The sequence below is a fragment of the Odocoileus virginianus genome, chromosome 1 (assembly GCF_023699985.2).
Source record: "Odocoileus virginianus isolate 20LAN1187 ecotype Illinois chromosome 1, Ovbor_1.2, whole genome shotgun sequence".
Classification (NCBI taxonomy): Eukaryota; Metazoa; Chordata; class Mammalia; order Artiodactyla; family Cervidae; genus Odocoileus; species Odocoileus virginianus.
In genome coordinates this window covers 56231072-56253368 of record NC_069674.1, presented here as the reverse complement: position 1 = coordinate 56253368, position 22297 = coordinate 56231072, and the positions used below count along the sequence as shown (strand labels likewise).

The following is a 22297-nucleotide window of genomic DNA, read 5'->3' as shown; positions in this document are numbered from 1 at the left end:
AATATAACAGGCCATTTTTGCAGTTGGGGTTTTCGTGGTGACATTTGAGTCCTCATCCCTCTTATCTTGAAGTTCTGAAGGCACAACAGAGAATAAAGAGGTGGGAAACACAGAGTTATTAAATCTGGGTATTTCATCCAAATATCTCTTTATCCTTCAACAGTGCAAAGCTGTCCTGTAAGCATGGTTGTGAGAGGCAATTTAGACTTAAGGCTTCAGTGAATTTTGTTCTTTAGCTAGCCCTCTCTTGCATGCATCCTTTTCTCCTAGCCATCTTGAGACAGGGGTGGGTGGTCCTGCAGAGGAGATCTTGAGTCCACTTCCCTACCCGCAGGCTAGCCCATCTGCAGAGAGTCTAGCCCTGCCCTAGTGGAATTCCTGCAGGTATGAGTGATAAGCTGCACTTGGATTCTGATCCTTATTATCAAGTGGTCCCTCTCTCTACCATAGCATGACCTGATGATTGAATTATCCGGGCTCTGACCAGGGGCTAAAATAAAATCAGAGTCATTCATACTAGCTCTTTCCCTCCCCTATGGATAGAAACGGATAGGTAGGAAAAGGGAGATGTTGCTGCTCTTTATTTGCTGATTAGAGGGCTGTTCTAGATAATAATAGTTAAGTTAACAATTAGTGAATCCTTGTACGTGCCAAGCCCTGCTTTAAGAGCTTTACTGTGTTAACTCATTTAATCCTTACTCAACCCTCCCCGGTAGGTATAGTTTTAGTCCATGAGTTAAGTCACTTGCATAGGGTAATGCAGCTAGTAAATGTCAATGCTGGAATTTATGTCTAATAACCAAGTCCAGAGATACAGCCCTTCCACATGATACCACCACAATGCCCTCTCTGCATAGAGTGCCTGCCGCAGACCACCAGCTAGCCCAGGGTGCAGGTGGATTTCTCTAAGGCATTTGACACATCTAAGATGTTTTTATGAATACAATAGAAAAATAAGGCTTGGCAATGGCACAGTTAAGAGGGTTATTATTAGTAACTGAATGAACCAGATAACCCAAAGAATGCTGATCCCCACAATGGCAGAGGGAGTTTGTTAATAGGGTACCTGCAGACATGGAGAGACACTGGATGCATGAATCAAACCCAAAGAGACTTAGAGATGGTGGACCAGAGACTTTAGTTTCTAAGACTAACCTCGTAAGGACGGACATTGCCTAATGGTAACACAGCAAAGAAATTTCAGTCTTCCCCTTGCACTGGATGAATCTGAAAAATAACTGCCAAGAACTTGGGCTATATCAGTTCAGTTCAGCTGCTCAGTCGTGTCCGACTCTTTGTGACCCCATGGACCGCAGCACGCCAGGCTTCCCTGTCCATTGCCAACTCCCAGAGTTTACTCAAACTCATGTCCATTGAGTCAGTGATGCCATCCAACCATCTCATCCTCTATCGTCCCCTTCTCCTCCTGCCTTCGATTTTTCCTAGCATCGGGGCCTTTTCAAATGAGTCAGTTCTTCGAATCAGGTGGCCAAAGTATTGGAGTTTCAGCTTCAACATCAGTCCTTCCAATGAAGATTCAGTATTGATGTCCTTTAGGATGGACTGGTTGGATCTCCTTGTAGTCCAAGGGACTCTCAAAAGTCTTCTCCAACACCACAGTTCATAAATTGCTTTTAATGGCTAGTTGGTTCATTTATATGACAATTAACTTTTTAAAAAGACAGAGACAGGTGTCCGTTACAAAAAGGTGAGAGATTTGAAGCCCTATCACCTGAAATGGAGTTAGATAGATGAGAATGTTTAATACTCAGAAGAGAAAATGTAGGTAGAATTCTAGGGTTATTTTCAAGGATCTGAAAGGTTATCTCCCTAGGAACGACGTGACTTACTCCGTGTTAACTGCAGAGGGCAGAGCTGGGACCAAAGGTTACAAGGAGGTGGAGTTTTCTAATCACTGTGAAAAGTTCCCTGTCTACCCTTGGAACAATTATGACAGCTAACATTTACTGAATGTTCATGATGTCTGCACTAAAGGTCTTTATGAGCCTGAGCTAGAAAGTTGTGGATCAAATTCATACTTATTATTATACGCATCTCATCATCATTAGTAAAGGCTTCATTTACTGACTGCTTATTAAATTACCTCATTTGATAGCTGCCCTGTTGACTGTTATTACTGTATCATTAATGTTTTACAGATGGGGAAATAAAGAAGCGAAATGACTTTCCTGGAATCATCCTGCTTTAAGTTATTGGTTTATAATGATCTGCACCCAAGTATTCATGCTCCTGATACTAACTCCTGGGGTTATGCATATAATAAGGGGTCAGATCAGAGTGGTTCACTAGAAATATAATGTGAGCCACTAATGAGAACCATGTGTATAATCTTATTTCTTCTAGTAGTTGCATTTAAAATGTAAAAAGAAACCTGTAAAATTATTTTAAATTAGTATATATAGTATACATTTATGTCTTAACCCAATAATTAACCCAACTGAATCATCACATCTAAACTATCATCATTTGTTGGAATGATGTAATCAACATTAAAATTATTAACCATCTATTTTATCTTCTATTTTCACATGAAGTCTAGTGTCTATTTTACACTTACAGAACATCTTAGCACTAGCCATGTTTCAAGCATTCAATAGCTGCTTGGAGCTCTTGGCTGCTAATGGACAGTCCGTTATTATTCAGTTGCTAAGATGTGTTTGACTGTTTTTGACCCCATGAACTGTAGCACACCAGGCTTCTCCGTCCTTCACTCTCTACCAGAGATTGCTCAAATTCATGTCCATTGAGTCGGTGATGTTATCTAACCATCTCATCCTCTGCCACCCCTGTCTCCTCTTGCCCTCAATCTTTCCCAGCATCAGGGTCTTCTCCAATGAGTTGGCTCTTCACATCAGGTGGCCAAAGTATTGGAGTTTCAGCTTCAGCATCAGTCTTTCCAGTGAATAATTAGGGTCAATTCTATTTAGGATTGATTGGTTTGACCTCCTTGCAGTCCAAGGGACTCTCAAGAGTCTTCTCTAGTACCACAATTTGAAAGAATGAATTCTTTGGCAGTCAGCCTTCTTTATGGTCCAACTCTTACATCTGGACGTGACTATTGTGAATAGGTTTGACTACATGGACCTTTGTCGGCAAAGTGATGTCTTTGCTTTCTAATACAGTCTAGGTTGATCATAGCTTTCCTTCCAAGGAGCAAGCATCTTTGAGTTTCATGGCTGCAGTCAGTGCAGGGTTAAAATTTAAATCTCCTTTGGGGCCTAGGTGGTGGGGTGGGTGGTAGTGAACCCTAAAAAGCATCTTGCTTACATTCTAATTCCCCCATCCCAATTTATCTCCTTTGCCAATATGCAGGGAATGCATAGCACTTGTCTTTTCCTTCTCTGGTAGAGCCAGCATAGATACTTCAGAATTTGGAGAGGACAGGTGTTTCTCCTGCAACCTTCTAAAAACTGTCATTTTCCTCCTGGCAGCTACTCAGTTAACGCGCTTAATTTCTGCTTTGAAAAGGATTAAAGTAGGTTGTATGAATCAAATAATGTACCTTACAGACCAAATTTGGGATAGAACGTCTTGCTTTAAGCAAAGTTATGCAAAATTAGGGAGTCCCTGGCTTAATTGATGAGAAATAAATCCCGTGGTCTGTAAGCGCACAGGTGACGTGAGGAGGAGGAAACGTTCTGCCGTTAATTTTGTCGCGCTGTCCAAGAGTCCAGGCAGAACGTCAAAACAAACACATCAGCCTCTTCAAGTAGCTTTAAAACGGCCCACCGAAGTTTCCCCTAAAAATCCCAAACCAACTGCCAAAATTGAAAGCTCGTAAAAAAAAAAAAAAAAAAAAATGCCACGCACTCCCGGCCTCCCGGAGGTGGCGCTATGAGGGTGACGGAGTTAATTAGTGCCTGCAAAACGCCGCTTGTGAGCTCATCCGAGAAGTCATGCTCAGCACACATATTATTTATAGCAGAACTGAGGCGTGCACGGTGTTTGACATTTCCTTCTCTTTAAGTAGGGGGACTTCAAAAAGTCGTGGGCACCCCCATCCCCCCCAGGCGAAGTGCGGTGGGCAGGCAGCAGGGCGCCGGCTGGAAGCGAACGCGCCAACCACGCGGGTCCCGGCGCAGGTGCCGGGGGCGCCGGCGGCCACTCCGCAGCGTCTGCTCTGTAGGAGAGTTCGCGGCTAATCTCTGGATGCCTTGCAGATGCAAAATGTGTCTCTGGCCAGCAGGAGGAAGGAAGAGGAAGTGAGAGCAGCGGCAGCCGGCGGCGCAGCAGCCGGCCGACCCGGAGTGTAAGTGCGTGTGCTCGGACGAGCGAGAGCGGGCGAGGATGGGCACGGGATAGAGAGAGGCAGAGCCACTCACAGCGCCGCGGCCCCCGAGCTGGGCGACAGACCCTCCGGCTCCCCTTCCACGGTCGCGGGGTCGCCAGAGATCTTATCGCTGGGAACCCTCGCCGCCGCCGTCCTGCGACCCCGGGCAGGTTCGTAAAGTTTCCTGGGCTGGCGCGGCGCCCTGACTCGCTGACCTCAGCGCGGCCCGAGAGGGACCTGGGGCTGGGGCGAGGAGGAGGCGTCCTGCTCCGGGGGACTCTGGGCGCCGAGGAGACTTTTGTTTCCTTTCTGGGGGCGCCGCGGCGCAGGCGGGGGTGGCCGCGGGCTCGGCGGGGTGAAGGCTGCGGGCGCGCCCGGGCACTCCGCAGTTGGAGAAGTCAGGGCAGAGGGGGAGGCGGCAGGGGGAATGGGAGCCGAGGGAGGGGCGCCGAGGAGAGGGCGCAGGGCTCGTGACCAGGGAACCAGCCGAGACGTTTCGGCCAGGGCCGGCTGCAGGGGGTCGACCTGGGGTTGCGCTGCTGGCTCCGGGGGACTGGGGACTAGGGACAGGGAGAGTGGGACTGGGGGCTTGGGCACCACAGAGGGTGCGCGGGAGAAAGGACTGGCAGCGAGGACTCCCGGCTTTTCTCAGGCGCTGGAAGATGGGAGGGAATCCCCCGGCGAGCGCGCTCCTGGCAGGGGGCGGTGATGGGCTAGAGGGGTGGAGGGCCCAGAGGGACGCGAAGGGGCGGCAGGGACAGCTGGGAGCCCCGGACGACTGTTAGTAAATACCCGCCTCCCGGGGACACTCAGAAGTCCCGGCTGGGACCCGGAAAGGAGGTGGGGGGATTCGATGGGTGATCCTGGCATCAAGGGCGGGGGTGGGGGGGGGCCGCCCCGGGCGCGCCTTCAGGGAAGGGAGGTAGCCGAGCTCTGGGGGCCCTGGAATCCGAAGCAGAGCGGGGCGGCTAAGATCGCAAGAGTAGCTTTGAGGAAGAGGAAAAACAGAACTCAGCCGGCCGTGGGGTGCGCGCGTGTGTTTTGGGTTTGGGAAGTCCGTGTGGTGCCGCGGGCGCGCGCGAGGGCGGCGAGCGTGTGTGTGTGTGTGTGTGTGTGTGTGTGTGTGTGTGTGTGTGTGTGTGTGAGAGAGAGAGAGAGAGAGACACACACACACACACACACACACACACAGACAGAGACCGAGAGGCCGAGAGGGGCTCTGGAGCCGTGGAGTCCTCGCCGCCAAGTGACCCTCTGCAGCCTAGGTGCTGTTTGAGATTGACTCGTCCGGACAAGGGTTGTTGACGGTGGGACCTCCGTTGACCCAAAGCCAAGCGCTTGGCCCCGGGTAGTGAGCCGGCTCTGCGGGTCTCTGGACAGCTCCGGAGCCTCGCAGGGCATACTCTGTGATGCCCAGTGCCCCCAAATTGGGCCTACTAACATCACCGGCCTTAAATGATGCGAACTTAGATCGTTATATTTAAGATTTCAGAGAATCTGTGACAAGGGTTTCTCCACCCTTGAGACAGAGGCCGCAATGCTCCCCACGTAGGGCTGCCAGTGACTTGGGGGTGAATTTTCGAGTTGTTCTTTTTTTTGGTCTATAAAAGAAAAGTAATTAATGACCAGCATTTATATATCAACTCTTTGAGGATAACTTTTGGAACTAGAGGGGCCTAACACCACTCAGGTTCACTTTCAGAACCAAAAGGTGTCAGTGGCCATTACCATCAGCCTCCTCTGATCATGGTTTTCCATAGTATCTCACCTCCATACCTACTGCCCAGGGTTGTTTCAAAGTTTATTGCTCCCCAGTTTGTGAGTTTGAAGGTCAGATCCCCTGCTGTTAAGTGGAGGACATTGTTGTTGTTTTTTTCTTATAGCTGACCTTCTGCACCTGCTCTTCACTGTGGTAGATTTCCTATCTCTTAAGGGCTGTGGTTAAATGTGCATATATATTGCTTTCTTCCTATGGCTTATGACTTGGTTTTATTTGTTTTTAATTAGATGGATTGGTTGTCCTCTCAGAAAATCTGAGGGAATGACCTTGAGTGTTCGGACTCTGCAGGAGGGAAGGGAACGGTGAAGAAGCTGGGTGGGTGCCAGGGAGGGGCAGGCTGGGAGGCTGGCCCACACCTGAGATGGTGGAATTCGGGAACAGACACGTCTACCCCTTCTTCTGACTTATCTCTCTGCCCTTCTTGACTGCAGCAATTCTGTTTTGCCTCACATTCTTCTTTTTCACCAAGTTCTCTCCCCAGGGTCTTTGCACATATTATTCCTTTTTCACAAGAAACTTTCCCCCACGTGTCCAGATGGCTCACTCCAATGCTTCCTTCAGGTCAGTTGTCAGTTTATAGGAGGGCTTCCCTGACTACTGTAAAATAGCAACCAGCCACAGCCTGGTTCTTTTAAGTCTTCCAGTTTTCCCTGTTAACGTTTATTACCCTCTGGCATTATATATTTGTTTGTTTGTCTACTTATTGTCTATCTTGACCATTAGAATGGAAGTTCCACAAGGGCAGAAACCTTGTCTTATTTACAGGGCCAGAACCTAGACTGATTCCTACCTAGTAGGTACTCAATAAGTACTTGTTGACTTATTAAGATGGGCCTTCATAGGAGAGGCTCGCCAGGGAAATATACCAAGAAAATACTACAGCATCAGGGACAAGTAAGAAAAGGCTTTTTGCCTTTTCTCCTCTGTCGTTTCTCCATACTCAGCCGCACCTCTTGCAGATCCCTTTCTGCCTTGAGTAAACTCCTACCTTTAGAATTTCACCTGAAGAAAGGAACAGAGAAATGATTCCTTGGGAGAGTGAACAACCAGTACAGTTTATTAATAACACATAGCCGCTTTAGATTTGGTATCTGTTTCATCACTCTCCTTGGAGAATGTCTTTTTAAAGTGTGTGTTACTTTAGCCAAAGGAAGACTCCCCTGGGAAGAAGGGTATTACTGTGAGTAGAGTGAAGTCAGAGACAGCCACTGTATTCCACTCCACTCCCCCAGCAGATGGGAGTGAAGGAGAGGAGAAGGAATAAAGGAGGAAGGAGAAGAAGATAGAACGGAGCTGGGTAGCAGATGCTGGGGAGAAGAGAGATGAGAAAAGCCCAAGAGAAGAAAAGTGAAAGAGAGGAAATGGGACAAGGGGCTTCTACAGTGCTGTTAACAAATCATGCATACTTATTAAATTGACATAAGACAACATTTGAGTGTTTTAAAGTGATAAATAAACCCCCTTCGGGTGTTGGGTGTGAATGGGTGGGGATAAAGGTGGAAGAAGGGGATGCTTTGAAGCCCTTGCAGAGAGGATGTGGCTGGGGCTGTGCCAAGGGGCTCTGAACACACACTTTGCTGACATTATCATCTTTCTTAACACTGTAGGTTTATAGGTAATCATTCCTACGGAAGACATATCCTGTCTGGATCTAAGACAGTGGGTACCCTTAAGATTTGTAACTGAAGCCTGCAACCACTTTTTAATGCCTGAAACCATCCAAGTGGATCTTTTGATTTTTAAGATGTCACAAAGCCTCTCTACATCACAAAGCCTCAAGTGTTTGCTGCTAATTACTCAACTCCATTTCTGCTTCTTCTAGTTAGTGTTTTTATTTTTTTTTAAATTTTTTTCATTTATTTTTATTAGTTGGAGGCTAATTACTTTACAATATTGTAGTGGGTTTTGTCATACATTGACATGAATCAGCCATGGATTTACATGTATTCCCCATCCTGATCCCCCCTCCCACCTCCCTCTCTATCCGATCCCTCTGGGTTTTCCCAGTGCATCAGGCCTGAGCACTTGTCTCATGCATCCAACCTGGGCTGATGATCTGTTTCACCCTAGATAATATACATGTTTCGATGCTGTTCTGCAGCCGGCTAGCTCCTCTGGACTTGCTCGGTCCCTTTGTTCTGTGAACGGCCGGCAGTGTGTTCGGGCCGGTTAATTTTCTCTCTCTCTTTTGCTATCCCACAGTTTAAGTTGCTATCTCACAAAAGCTCCTTCCGATTGCCCTCAGGGCACTCAGGCCCAGTCCTTGCCCTAAGCAATGCCGCCCGCTCCTCTCCATTCCGCCCCCACTTGCTGGTGGCGGATGCGGGCATCTGGGGTACTTTTCTGCTGGGAGTTGCTTTTAGGCATGTAAACTGTGGGTTTTATTAATTTTTCTTCCCAGTTAGGTTGCCCTCTGAGATTGGAAAACTTCCCCCAGACCCACCAGTGCGAGGGTTTCCTGGTGTTTGGAAACTTTCTCTATTAAGACTCCCTTCCCGGGACGGGTCTCCGTCCCTAGCTCTTTTGTCTCTCTTTTTATCTTTTATATTTTGTCCTACCTCCTTTCAAAGACAATGGGCTGCTTTTCTGGGCACCTGATGTCCTCAGCTAGCGATCAGAAGTTGTTTTGTAAAGTTTGCTCTGCGTTCAATTGTTCTTTTGATGAATTTGTAGGGGAGAAAGTGGTCTCCCCGTCCTGTACTTCCACCATCTTGGCCCCTCCCCTAACTAGTGTTTTTAAAGTTTAGGGTTGCAATAGGAAATGGATCATAACATCAATTTCTTAGGTCCAGACCAACAGTTGAAAACATGAAATAGAAGAGAGTACAATGGAAAATAGAGTGTTTTACAAAGCAGACACCAAATCTAAATGCCAAATGTATTGCTTTTAATATGAGTCGTGTTGAAAAAAGTCTATTTTAATAATTTTGGGGGTGCTAGGCATATACATTTTAAACCATTTGCCAAGGATAGTGATGATAGTGTTCATGGGGTCATACTTTAAGAAACACTTAGCACCCTCCCTCATTACAAAATGCTGTTAGTTTAATCTCCTGCAAGAGATGCTGTTTCCCAATGATGAATCAGATGTAATAAAAGCATCAGCCATTGACTCAGCCTTTAAAATACTGCTGTTCATAGAACTCGATGGTCTATTAGGCCCCAAGAATGCCATTTTGACAAAGCTGGAGATCCAAATGTATGGTTTTCACTTTAGTGACATGGAAGGGCAGTAGATTATATGTAATAACTTTTTAACTTAGCATAAAATGAGTGAAAATACTCTTTTCTGGCTAAGTTTTAGCTTAGAGCTTATGAGGTCTTTAAGCTTTTGAGGTCTTTGGAACTTACTCCACTGAACTTTTTCTTTCATATTCTACACCTCACAGTTCTCAAATGCATGATTTTAATTACTTTCAGAGGTTTGCAAAGACAGAAGTAATCTTGCCTGGTGGCTGCTGCTGCTGTGATACACAATTAGATTAAGCTTCTTAGCTGACCAGGGCTTGGAACTGGCCAACCAAAAAAAGAAAAAGGCTGAGAACTTCAGTACCATTCAAAACATCAGGATTTTGAAGACCAGTTATCCAGGGAACAGAGTGTGGCTCCCATGAAATGTGTGTGGCCTATGAAAGCCTTTGAATATGCCTAGTACAGCACTTTTAGATACAGCAAAGCCAGCCTGAAAGCACAATATACACACTGGCTGCAGTTTTTGGATCCCTGGATAATTTAGGTTGTCTGAGTGTCAACAATTGGAACTTATGTTTAATAGCCAGAACTGAAGACCTCAGATCACTCTTATGATCCATGATTAATTTAACTTGTGACTTAGCACTAGGATTTCTGAACTTGTTTAAGCTAAGTGCAGGTCAGTTTGAGCAGAATTTTGTCACCAGCCTAAGGTGGGGTGAACAGCCAAGTATCCGGTCGGAATCTGTGTGGGAGAGGGAATGCTAGATCATCAAACAGTATTAACCACAGCAACAACCTGGCCTACTACTGAGTAGAGACATTAGTCACATGTATAAATAGAAGGAGATGATGAGTCTCAGTGTTCTAGGCCCCCACAAATGCTGATTTCCAGAATCTGAGCAAGATTATTATTGGAACCTTAATTTTAGGAGTTGAGGCTACAGTTTTGGCCATTTTAGTTCTAACAGTTGATGCAGGGAACATCACTTTCCTCAGCAGAAAACAGTGGCAAGCATACTACTTGTTGGGCTCCTGGACGGCTGTGGGTTGGGTGGGTTATACTTGCTGGATAAGGAGCAGAGGTTGGAGGGCGGCAGGAGTGAGTAAACTCTGACTGAGCATTGCCCCAGTGGCCTTGGAGTCACAGGATTCATGCAACATCTTCCTCCTTGTGCCGGCAGCTGACATGCTTCCTCCAGGAATGCTGTTTTGAAGACGGTGGGGAAGAACTGGTATGGTGTTCTTATCCATTTTATAGAAGTGGCTTGGAGAAATGAAATGTCACTGTTGTGCTTGGAGAGCGGATCTGAGCCGACGTCTGCCTTTTCTGACCCTTTATGCTGCTGTTTCTTTCACATGCCCCATGACTCTTATGTTGACTGCTTATTCTTCTTGTTGGTTCTCTTGGACTAGCCTAGTCGGAGGCCAGGACCCCCATGTCAAGCTATGCTGCAGCCCATCCAGGGTACCCTTCACTCCTATATGCTAATGAAAATGCCCTGGGTTCTGATGGATGTATCCCGGTTGCCATGGCATCTAGGGATGTATCTGTCATCACTGAGGCCAAGTTTTTCAGTACCTTACTTTGTATATCCCATTCCAGAGGTGACCTCTTTAGTCTTGGGAGTCAGTGATCCTTCTCTCAGGGAAAGCCTGCCCATCACCCAAGCTCATGATATTGAAGCATATAAGCCAGAATGCAATTCATTAATCAAAAATGAGACTGAGGTTTGCCAAGGAGAATAGACACATATTCTTCAACCAACAGTTTTTCTCTTTGTGGATGAGTCATGATGAAATCAAAAGCGTGGAACTACTTGATGGTGGTGGTGATGAGGACCAATTTGGAGGAAGGAATACATTTAAAGTATCTTTCAGCTAGTCGTACCTTTTTTTGCTACTTCTCCTGCTCCGTATGTTAATACCAACCAAGAGAACCAGAGACTGGAGTCTTTAGTCAGGATGGTTTCTACCTTGGGTGATGCTGAGACTGCAAATTCTCTTTTTCTTCTTGCAGACTATTGCCAATGTATGCTGATCCTTTATGTCAGGCAGTCTCACTGTTGACCCTTGTGGCTGGATAATCCTTTGTTGTGGGCAGTGTCCTGTGACTCTTAGGATGTTTACTAGCTTCTCTGGCCTCTACCACCAGATGCCAGGTGCAGCACACTGGTGTGATAACCAAATATGTCTCCAGACATTATCAGTTGCCAGTACCCTTCCCATAGGAAGAACCACTGTTTGGTTTTCTTGCATGAATTAGTCCAACTCTGGGCTATCAGACAGGCTAGACTTTTGACAGCAGTTATAAGTGCCCCAGTTTTCTATTCACTGGTGATTCCTTTGCCCTAAGGTGGCTTTTTCACACATGGGTGGTCTCACCCTTTATGTTCATTTATTTCCTCTAATTCTCCAAGTTTCCTCTCTAGCTTCCTCTCCTAAAACTGCAATTGTCTTCCTAACCCAAATTGCTTTCAAGTCAGTTTCATGTGTGTTTCTTCCTGGTACCCCCTGGTTGAAAAAAACTGTGGCTAGTGATTTTATGTCTCCGTTTCCTCACAGGTCTTGAATTCTGGCCCATGGTTACCGCTTTAGCTATATCCGCCACATAATGGGAATAAAATCAATGAAACAGGAAGGTGGTCGCAGAACTCAGCTGGGCTTGTTCACAGGTCTGTCACGAGATTAAAGAACTGTCTGTGTGGGGATGAGTTAAGGGGGTGAAATGCCTCCTCTGCTGGTAAAATACACCTTGGCTAGTTGGGTAGTGATAGATACTAATGGTCCGTTAGGATGACCAGGACATTGCTTTAAGATGCTGCTAGATGTGGAGTCCTTTTCCATTCTGTCCATTAGATCCCTGTCCTAATCTTGCCACATTTGTTTTCTTATGTAATTATCTGTCAACCTTTTATTTACCTTCACTGTTGTGCCGCTAGAGCTGGGCAGCATCTAGTGGCTTAGGCGATGTAGAGATATTGCCGGCTCATGTACTAGCAGTATCTCTCTGAGGCAGCTGCCTTCTTATAAGTCACAGCCCTATAGCCAACCTCCACCCTTCCTTCCGCCCTTTGTGCTTTTTTTTTTTTTTTTAGTTTGAGATTGCATTTAGAAAGCCAGTGTTTTGTGCTCTGGGGTTCTGTGGCTGAGCAGTCCTGGATGAGCTATATTTTCCAGGCTGCTACACACAATTACCCTTAATTTCGAAGTGTAATGCATTTCAAAATAATTTTTTTTTCCCCCTGTTTTCAGGCTCTTTTATCCAAATGCAGAGCCACAGCTGGCTTTACCCTTGGCCCCCAGAAGGCATGTGGCTTGGGAGGTGGAGCCAGTGGAGGGACTTTGGTTAGATTGCGTATTTTTGGCTGAGTGAAGAGAGAATTCCAATAACACTCAGTAAGACTAGTTTTGCCTTGACTCTTGCCCACCCTCACCACTGCCCCACCCCATCATTTTCAGAGCATTTTTATAGTGGACCATGTGCCCTCGTTATTCCAACCATGCGCCATTCTGTAGGAAGTGGCCAAGTATTCAGACATTTAGATTTGGGGGATAGGACTGATCCTTTCATACACGAAATAGTAAATGTTTGTTGTGTATGTGTGTGTGTGTGTGTGTGTCACACACACACACACACACACACATATCCTTGTAGCTTTCCTAATATTGAGAGGTCTTTAGGAGCAAAGAAACTATTCTATCACCTGCTAAATCTTGTTTTCTCCAGTGCTTATCATTTTTATTTTTATAGCAAGTCAGTATAAATTACATTAAATCAAAACTTCTATCAAGGAATGTATATGTTTCCATCATCCTTGAACTTACTTTACTGCCAAATAGTGACTTCAACTCGTTAGAACTACTTTCTCAATTACTGCCCATTCTTTGAGGACTTGGAGAAACATTTTCCTGGATTAAGATAAGAGAAGCACAGTGAAAGTTTATTTATTGTAGTATATATTTTTAAAAGGGCTTCCCTGGTGGCTCAGTGGTAAAGAATCCTCCTGCCAATGCAAGAGATGTGGTTCGATCCCTGGGTGGGGAAGATTCCCTGGAGAAGGAAATGGCAAACTCACTCCAGTATTCTTGCTTGGGAAATCCTGTGGACAGAGGAGCCTGGCAGGCTATTACAGTCCATGGGGTCACAAAAGAGTCATACATGACTTAGTGACTAAAACAACAGTGAGAATGTTTTAAATGTGTGCCTTATACTTAAATATGCATATAAGTATTTTTAAGTTGAAATATGATTGGGCTTATAGCATGCCTCATAATACTTCATTCATTCATTCATTCAACAGCCATTTTGATAGCATTTTATGTCATGCAACCAAGACTCTTGCTGGTCCTTTTAAGACCCACTTCAGATGCGCAGTTTGGTGAAGGGAGCTGTCGCGGAAACAAATTCATTAATAGATAGTCATAATAGAGTGTGACAAATGTAGGTTTAGAGTGTGTGTAGATCACAGAGGAAGGAGTACACAATGAAATGACTCTGAGAATGTTCTGGAAAGCTGAATGTTAAAAGAAAAAACTGGTTAAGTCTGGGGAATACAGCAATCAGGGTAGTGGGGAGAAAGTTTGAGAGAGGTCTTATATCCATTCCTCTGGGAGTTGGGCATTTGGATTGAGTGGAAAGGAATGCTAAAGGATTTTAGGCAAGAAAAAAGACACAATTGGAATTCAATAAGGAACATAAGTCCTAAGGCCACATGGAAGGTAGGTTAAATGGTACAGCAGGAGGGAAGTGCCAAGGAAAGATGGCAGCTGTAAGCCACTTTCTTCTAGGCCAACCCGAGGAAACACACAGTCTTGGTCAAATGAGTAAATAAAGCTTCCTGTGTAAATGCAACTCCATTTTCAAGTCTGAGGAGTGGGTTAATCCTCTTCCTTTAAAGAGACAACTTTCAGAGGACCAACCCTTCCGCCTCCCCAAGCTGGATTTAAGCCAGAAGGAAAGGATATTGGCATTGATGAAAATAAAAGATTTGGTGACTGAATGGATTTGGGGAAAAGAGAAAAGTCTTTGAGGTTTATTTTTTATTTTTTTTAAAATTTTTCCATTTATTTTTATTAGTTGGAGGCTAATTACTTTACAACATTGCAGTGGTTTTTGTCATACCTTGAAATGAATTAGCCATGGATTTACATGTATTCCCCATCCCGGTCCCCCCTCCCACCTCCCTCTCCACCCAATCCCTCTGGGTCTTCCCAGTGCACCAGGCCCAAGCACTTGTCTCATGCATCCAACCTGGGCTGGTGATCTGTTTCACCCTAGATAATATACATGTTTTGATGCTGTTGTCTTGAAACATCCCACCCTCGCCTTCTCCCGCAGAGTCCACAAGTCTGTTCTATGCATCTGAGTCTCTTTTTCTGTTTTGCATATAGGGTTATCGTTACCATCTTTCTAAATTCCATATATATGTGTTAGTATACTGTAGTGTTCTTTATCTTTCTGGCTTACTTCACTCTGTATAATGGGCTCCAGTTTCATCCATCTCATTAGAACTGATTCAAATGAATTATTTTTAATGGCTGAGTAATATTCCATGGTATATATGTCCCACAGCTTCCTCATCCATTTGTCTGCTGATGGGCATCTAGGTTGCTTCCATGTCCTGGCTATTATAAACAGTGCTGCGATGAACATTGGGGTGCACGTGTCTCTTTCAGATCTGGTTTCCTTGGTGTGTATGCCCAGAAGTGGGATTGCTGGGTCATATGGCAGTTCTATTTCCAGGTTTTTAAGAAATCTCCACACTGTTCTCCATAGCGGCTGTACTAGTTTGCATTCCCACCAACAGTGTAAGAGGGTTCCCTTTTCTCCACACCCTCTCCAGCATTTATTGCTTGTAGACTTTTGGATAGCAGCCATCCTGACTGGCATGTAATGGTACCTCATTGTGGTTTTGATTTGCATTTCTCTGATAATGAGTGATGTTGAGCATCTTTTCATGTGTTTTTTTTTGCCATCTGTATGTCTTCCTTGGAGAAATGTCTGTTTAGTTCTTTGGCCCATTTTTTGATTGGGTCATTTATTTTTCTGGAGTTGAGCTGGAGGAGTTGCTTGTATATTTTTGAGATTAATCCTTTGTCTGTTGCTTCATTTGCTATTATTTTCTACCAATCTGAGGGCTGTCTTTTCACTTTGCTTATAGTTTCCTTTGTTGTGCAAAAGCTTTTAAGTTTCATTAGGTCCCATTTGTTTATTTTTGCTTTTGTTTCTAAAATTCTGGGATGTGGGTCATAGAGGATCCTGCTGTGATTTATGTCGGAGAGTGTTTTGCCTATGTTCTCCTCTAGGAGTTTTATAGTTTCTGGTCTCACATTTAGATCTTTAATCCATTTTGAGTTTATTTTTGTGTATGGTGTTAGAAAGTGTTCTAGTTTCATTCTTTGGGTTGACCAGTTTTCCCAGCACCACTTGTTAAAGAGGTAGTCTTTTTTCCATTGTATATCCTTGCCTCCTTTGTCGAAGATAAGGTGACCATAGGTTTGTGGATTTATCTCTGGGCTTTCTATTCTGTTCCATTGATCTATATTTCTGTCTTTGTGCCAGTACCATACTGTCTTGATGACTGTGGCTTTGTAGTATAGTCTGAAGTCAGGCAGGTTGATTCCTCCAGTTCCATTCTTCTTTCTCAAGGTTACTTTGGCTATTCGAGGTTTTTTGTATTTCCATACAAATTGTGAAATTATTTGTTCTAGTTCTGTGAAAAATACCGTTGGTAGTTTGATAGGGATTGCATTGAATCTATAGATTGCTTTGGGTAGTATAGCCATTTTGACAATATTGATTCTTCCAATCCATGAACACGGTATATTTCTCCATCTGTTTGTGTCCTCTTTGATTTCTTTCATCAGTGTTTTATAGTTTTCTATGTATATGTCTTTTGTTTCTTTAGGTAGATATACTCCTAAGTATTTTATTCTTTTTGTTGCAATGGTGAATGGTATCGTTTCCTTAATTTCTCTTTGTCTTTGAGGTTTAAATCTAAATAAATATGTGTTGGTTGAGGGTTCTTTTCTCAGCTTCAGATTTTATACCTTTCCAGTGGGCATAAGTCCCTACCTCTTAGAGTTGCTGAGGTTAACTAAATATAATAATGATTGTAAAGTAAGATACCCCAAAAGTCCTGGGTTGGGTTGGATTTACTATGATTGTTGATGTTATTAACACTTATGCAGTAGTTTTGACTCAAGTTTTTTATTCAAATATTTTCCTGAAATCATTTAAAGACACACATTTATTATTTTATCTTCTTTAAGTAGCTTGGGGAATTCCTCCTTAAATCTTGACTAGACTGTTAGGTTGATTTACATATCTTTTCTTCAGGAATACAGGAGAAATAGACTGTAGGTTAGGGAAAATTACCATTGCTTTTGAATTAAAAGAACTGACATAATGAATAATGTTAGCAACATGGGGCCCTCAAATAAAACCTCTTGTAAATGGATCTCTATCCCGCATTCATTGACAACTAACCTGGAATTTTACTGTTTTATTATTCTTTTACTTTGGATAGAGAGAATTGAGGTTGCTAATTGGGAGTCTTTCCCTTTCCTTGAATTCAGCCTTCCTGAGGCTATTCTTATTCGGTGTGGATGGGAGCCCCCTGAGAAAGCCCCAGTTTGTGGAGCAATAGTGGAGGAGTATTTGGCAGGAATTTCGTTCAGTTGAACTGAGTTTCATATGATTATGCTGCATGTTAAGGACTTAGCTCAATGGTTCCAATAATGCTTTGTAACTGTCCCTTTCTAAGTCGTTTGGAACTTCCCAGGAGTAGGGATGGTTGAAATGTTCACTGGCAGGTGGGTGATAAGAAAGTATTCATTTTTCTTCTTTAATTTTAGCCTATAAATCAGATTAGAAAATATTCTGAATATAAACAATAGGAAAATAAAACTAGGATGTCTACAATCCTGAGTGTACAGCCATAGTATAGCTTTGTCATCCCAGCGTGATTAATTGTAACGTTTCTCTTTCAAAAGTACTCCAGTTTGGACAGTTCATTTTATGGCCACCTAAGTAGAAGCCACCTGTTTCCATTTCTATTCATTTTCCCTGGCCATTGCCAGTTTATTTGGATGCCTTTTCTACTTCATGCTCCTTCAGGATGGCAACAGCTAGCTGAAAGGCTCACCAGCTCATTAAGCAGTAGCTTATATACCTGCCACTTGGTACTGGCTTTTATGAAGTGGGTTGGAAAAAAACAAAACAAAACCTCAACATAGACACTAAACTGCCATGAAGTATGGGTGTAGGAGAGAAATGTGCCAAGTGAAAACTACTTCTCCAAGTCTGTGCTTCGAAAAGTATAGTCCCACACCCCTGTTACTGTAGTCATGAAAAGTCTCTTATCTAATCACTATAATCAAATCTAGTCTGGTACCTGACAAATTATACACTCTCTTTAGTGTACAACAAAATCCCCAGTCACTTTCTCTTCTCCCAGTTAGGGTGGTAAGTATGGATTTTTCATTGCTAGATTGTCCGTTGTGTGGTAAGGCCTCTTTACTATCTATCAGGATTAGTGTGTAGCTTTAAATAGGATCCAATGTTAAATAAACGTTAAAGACCCATACAAAGATTTATATAGTGAAATATAAATTTACGATAAGTCACTGGAGAATTACATCCATAGCAAAATATAGATCAGATTAACAGTGATTCAAACATATTCATTCACCTTGGACCCATTTTATAGATGATACATGTCAGGGAGACTGGCTGCAGACCAATGCAAGGCCCAGAGAAACCGTATAATAGCAGTTTCAATGTTGAATTTCACTCTTCTTTCAAGATCCAGGATTTTTCTGTAGCACATCAGATGCTATAATGCTCTCTTCCTGCCGTGTCTCTGTTGATCTGTCTAGTTCATTTTTGCCACACTTGAACCCATTGCATTGGAATATTTTGTCTACTTCGTGAAGGATGGGGAACAATGCTGTGAGAACTTTGCTTCAGGAACATGTGAAAGAGTACAGTCAGGGCCGCAAGCCCTTCATTACCTGGTGGTGGTGGTGGTTTAGTCGCTAAGTCGTGTCCGACTCTTGCGACCCCATGGACTGTATGTAGCCCGCCAGGCTCCTCTGTCCATGGGATTCTCCAGGCAAGAATACTGGAGTGGGTTGCCATTTCCTTCTCCAGGGGATCTTTCCGACCCAGGAATCGAATCCAGGTCTCCTGCATTGGCAGGCAGATTCTTTACCAACTGAGCTATGAGGGAAGCCTCATTACCTGAGCCAGGGCCAACTGCTGGCAAGATGGCAGGGAGGAGAGGGTGGTAATGGCGATTTCGTTTATATCCTCGTGAAGCCTCATTCTACTGTAGTAGAAATTGTGTTGTGATTATTGCCACCTTATTTAGGGCCATTTGAAATCATTCAAATATGCTGGTAACAATTCCAGCATTTGAAAATGCCTTGAAACAGTCTGAGAGTCGGCACCTGGAGCTGAGAATGATAAGGCTCATGAAGGTGTACAAAAATATAGGAAGTAAGTCATTGTGAAAACCCCCAGGTCTGTTTTTATATCAGCATATATTTTTTAGACAATGAACGGGCTTTAGGGTAATTTTTTACAGCCAAATCAAAGCAAGGCCCAGAGAAATGGCATAATAGCATTTAATATTGAACTCTACTTTTCTTTCAAATGCCAGGAATTGCATTAGGAAGAGTTGGGCTCATCCTTTTGAAATGGTAAATGCAAAGGAAGGCACCTTGTAACTTAGGCAGGGGAAGGGAAACCACCAGAAGACTAGAGTCCTGCTGGTGCTGGAGAGACCCTGGAATCTTTAACCTTTAGGAGAGAGATCAGAGTACGTTTAAATTCTTGGTGGCTACTGTGGGATCTGCATCAGCTCCTAGTGTTTGCTTTTGAAATACTCTTTAATTCCTTTGTTCATCCACAAATATTTATTGAGCTATGTACCATGGGTATGTTAGATGATACATAAACAATGGTGGGTCTCCTTCCTAGGGAAAAAAAAAATAGCCGCGTAGCTGATGTCATGGACTTCTTAGACCTCAGCGGAGGAAGTGTACATTAATCAAAGAATCACACAAAAAATGTGACATTCAAACTGTGCCAAGGGCTATGGAGGTAAAGGTCTGATACTGGGAGTGCCTGCAGCAGGGGCATTAATACAACCAGAGCTGAGAAGGGAAAGAACAGATTTTACTGGGGAAAGAAGAGTCCCTGCCTATGGCTAGTGTGTGTGAAGGTCATTTGAAGGGCGGACTTGGTTGTTGAAGGAACTGAAGCTAGAACACAGGGCAGGGAACACTCCAGGCCTGGATTAGACTGGAAAAGAGGGCTCATTGGGACCATGGGTCTGGGCCTTTCTCAAAAGAGCAATGAGCAATCACTGAAGTGTTTTACCCAAGGGAGTGATGTGATCACATTTATGTTTTGCAAAGATCTTTCTGACTTCATTGTGTTAACTTTTACATCATTTAAAACTGGTCACAATGTGACCTCACTATAACTACTTTTAGAATCTTCACAATTTCTAAAAGAATCAATTGAGCCACTAGTGTCTCCTTCAGATTTTAAAGAACAATTGAACTGAGTGATTTAGCATGAATATCTCAACCACTTAAGAAGGATAAAGTCCCTAGTTCTGTGTTTCACAGACTTCAAAATGCCTCAGAATCACCCGGGACCCAGAAACTGCATTTTAAAAAGTCCCTCAGGTTGATTCTGATGCAAGTGGCCCTCTCTCCACTTTAAGAAGCCTCATCCTAGAAAGTGATAAGGAGTGAAAAAAGAATTATAAACCTCAAGGTAAAACATTATCAGGCAGCCAGTCGAGGATAGAACCTCTTTATTGCCTGGATTTTAGCTTGGGCCTGTTCTCCCCATACTGCTGGGATTTTCTTACAGGGCACCTGAAATGGATTCTAAATCCTTTGGGTTTCTTCTCATTTATTTCCTAATCCTTTCATATACAGCTGTTTTCTCAGATCTATGGCTTACTACTTCTGTGTCTATAATATTTTACTTTTCATTTTGTTGCCATTTAATAAGAATCTTCTTTGTGTGCATGCTGGGTCACTTCAGCCGTGTGGGACTCTCTGTGACCCTCTGAGCCATAGCCCATCAGGCTCCTCTGTCCATGGGCTTTTCCAGACAAGAATATGGGATTGGATTGCCCCGTGCCCTCCTCCAGAGGATCTTCCCGACCCAGGGATGGAACCTGCTTCTCTTAAATCTCCTGCATTGGCAGATGTGTTCTTTACCGCTTGCACCACCTGGGAAGCCCAAGCATCTTCTTAGATAAGGCCCAAATTAAGCTGTGAGGTGGGAGGTGGTGGGAGGCCTGCCCTGATGAGGAGGTGGTGGGAGGCCCGCCCCGATGAGGAGGTGGTGGGAGGCCTGCCCCGATGAGGAGGTGGTGGGAGGCCCGCCCCGATGAGGAGGTGGTGGGAGGCCTGCCCCGATGAGGAGGTGGTGGGAGGCCTGCCCCGATGAGGAGGTGGTGGGAAGCCTGCCCCTATGATGAGGAGCAGGAGACTGGCACATTGTGCAGGGGAGAGACCAGTCAGCCCATGGTTGCCACAATGTGGAATTTTTTCCGGGGACCTAAAGGGCCAGGGATACCAGAGGACTACTTTCGGGGAGGGCGTCTCTTTTCGCTCCCCTGTTTTAATGCCATCTTAAAATTCTGCTTGGAAACCAATCATGAGGAAGAGAGTGGGCTCACAGCAGTTCCCCAGGGAAGTATAAGAGCCCAGAATTCCTTCTCAGGTGAAATCAGGTGGAAATGAATATTAAGAGCAAATTTACAGCAGAAAAGAAGTGACGGAAAAGGCGTCAGGTGGCGGGAAGAGAGAGTGAAGTACCCCAAAGCCACATCCCCCTCTGGCCACCACGCCCCAGCTCAGTAGTCACCTCCTCTGGGAGCCCTCCGTGACTTCCCGGTGTGCCCTCCTGGGACACACTAGTGCTTCTCTCTGCTGTCTCTTTACACTCCGCTTCTGGTCTCTGTTCCTGAGCCGACTGGAGGTCCAGGGCAGATGTTCCCAGTGCTGAGCCCGTAGCAGGTGCTCGGTCAACATTCGTGGGAAGAAGCGCTGTGATGCATGCACGTGAGCCCACGTCCTTTTGGAAGGGCCTTTTAAAATGGCTTCTTTATCGCTGAGTCATCAGGGCCCCAGGGACACATGGTTCAGGGATGCCTGGCACGTAACTCTCATCGCTCTCAGTTTTGCTCAAGACTGGTCCCGCCTGAGGTCACTGTGATGGAGGCACGGGCCAGACAGATGTCAGATGTGGGAGGCGAGCGGCTGCTGGCTTTGCAGTGCCCTAATCCTGTGGTGGCCGTGGTTACTGCCTTTCTGTCATTCCACTGGACCCAGACGTGTGTAATGAAGCTTCCGGAGGAGGACACCAACATTGTCAGCACGTTACTGCCTGCAGAAGTATTTATACTTCGTGTGTCTGCTTGTAATTCTCTCCTCCTCACCAGAAAGCCTATGGGGCGGAGATATCAGGGGAACATAAGCTGGAAGAATGTAGAAAACGTTTCTTGGCTTCCACCCTGAAACTTCTACCCCCTCTGTGTCTTCATCCACGGTTCAGCCCATGTTGAATCTGGACAATCTGTTTCTCTCTTCCTTCCTCCGGGTGCCTGTGGGCGACCAGGCATTCAGGACACATGCTGGGGGCTGGGATCCTTACCACATCTGTGGTTACCTACATTTCTTTTGTTAGTTCTGAGAGTATCATGGCCGTGATAATTTATGTTTCTTAGCTAAAATCGCACATTATTTTTCTAGCAGCTATCAAGGGTTTTAGCTAGCAATTGAAACTTGATAGGTGTCGTGGCTCTTCATTGCTGGAACGATTTATCCTGATGTTCAAGTGCTGAGCCGAGCCCATTTCTTTTAAGCCAGATAGTACACATACAGTAAACCTCAAACTTAAGTGTTCTGAGTTCACTCTGGATGTGGAGCGAGTTTAGGCCTTTGGAGCCACATTCTCAGACCTTCCCCAGCTCTTTTCAACTTCAATTAAATAACCA

General features: G+C 44.6%; 1 protein-coding gene across 3 annotated transcripts in view; it reads left to right on the top strand.

The window, feature by feature from the left end:
• Positions 1-3907: 3907 nt before the first annotated feature.
• ELMO1 (engulfment and cell motility 1) overlaps positions 3908-22297 on the top strand; it is a 573189-nt gene continuing 554799 nt past the window's right edge. Inside the window, exon 1 of one of the 3 annotated variants that reach the window (XM_070468476.1) lies at positions 3908-4270. The gene's annotated coding sequence lies outside the window, so the exon portion shown is untranslated. Of the gene's footprint in view, positions 4271-4372; positions 4462-22297 lie in introns of those variants that run through there. The other 2 variants (XM_070468480.1, XM_070468477.1) reach the window with 2 other exon arrangements.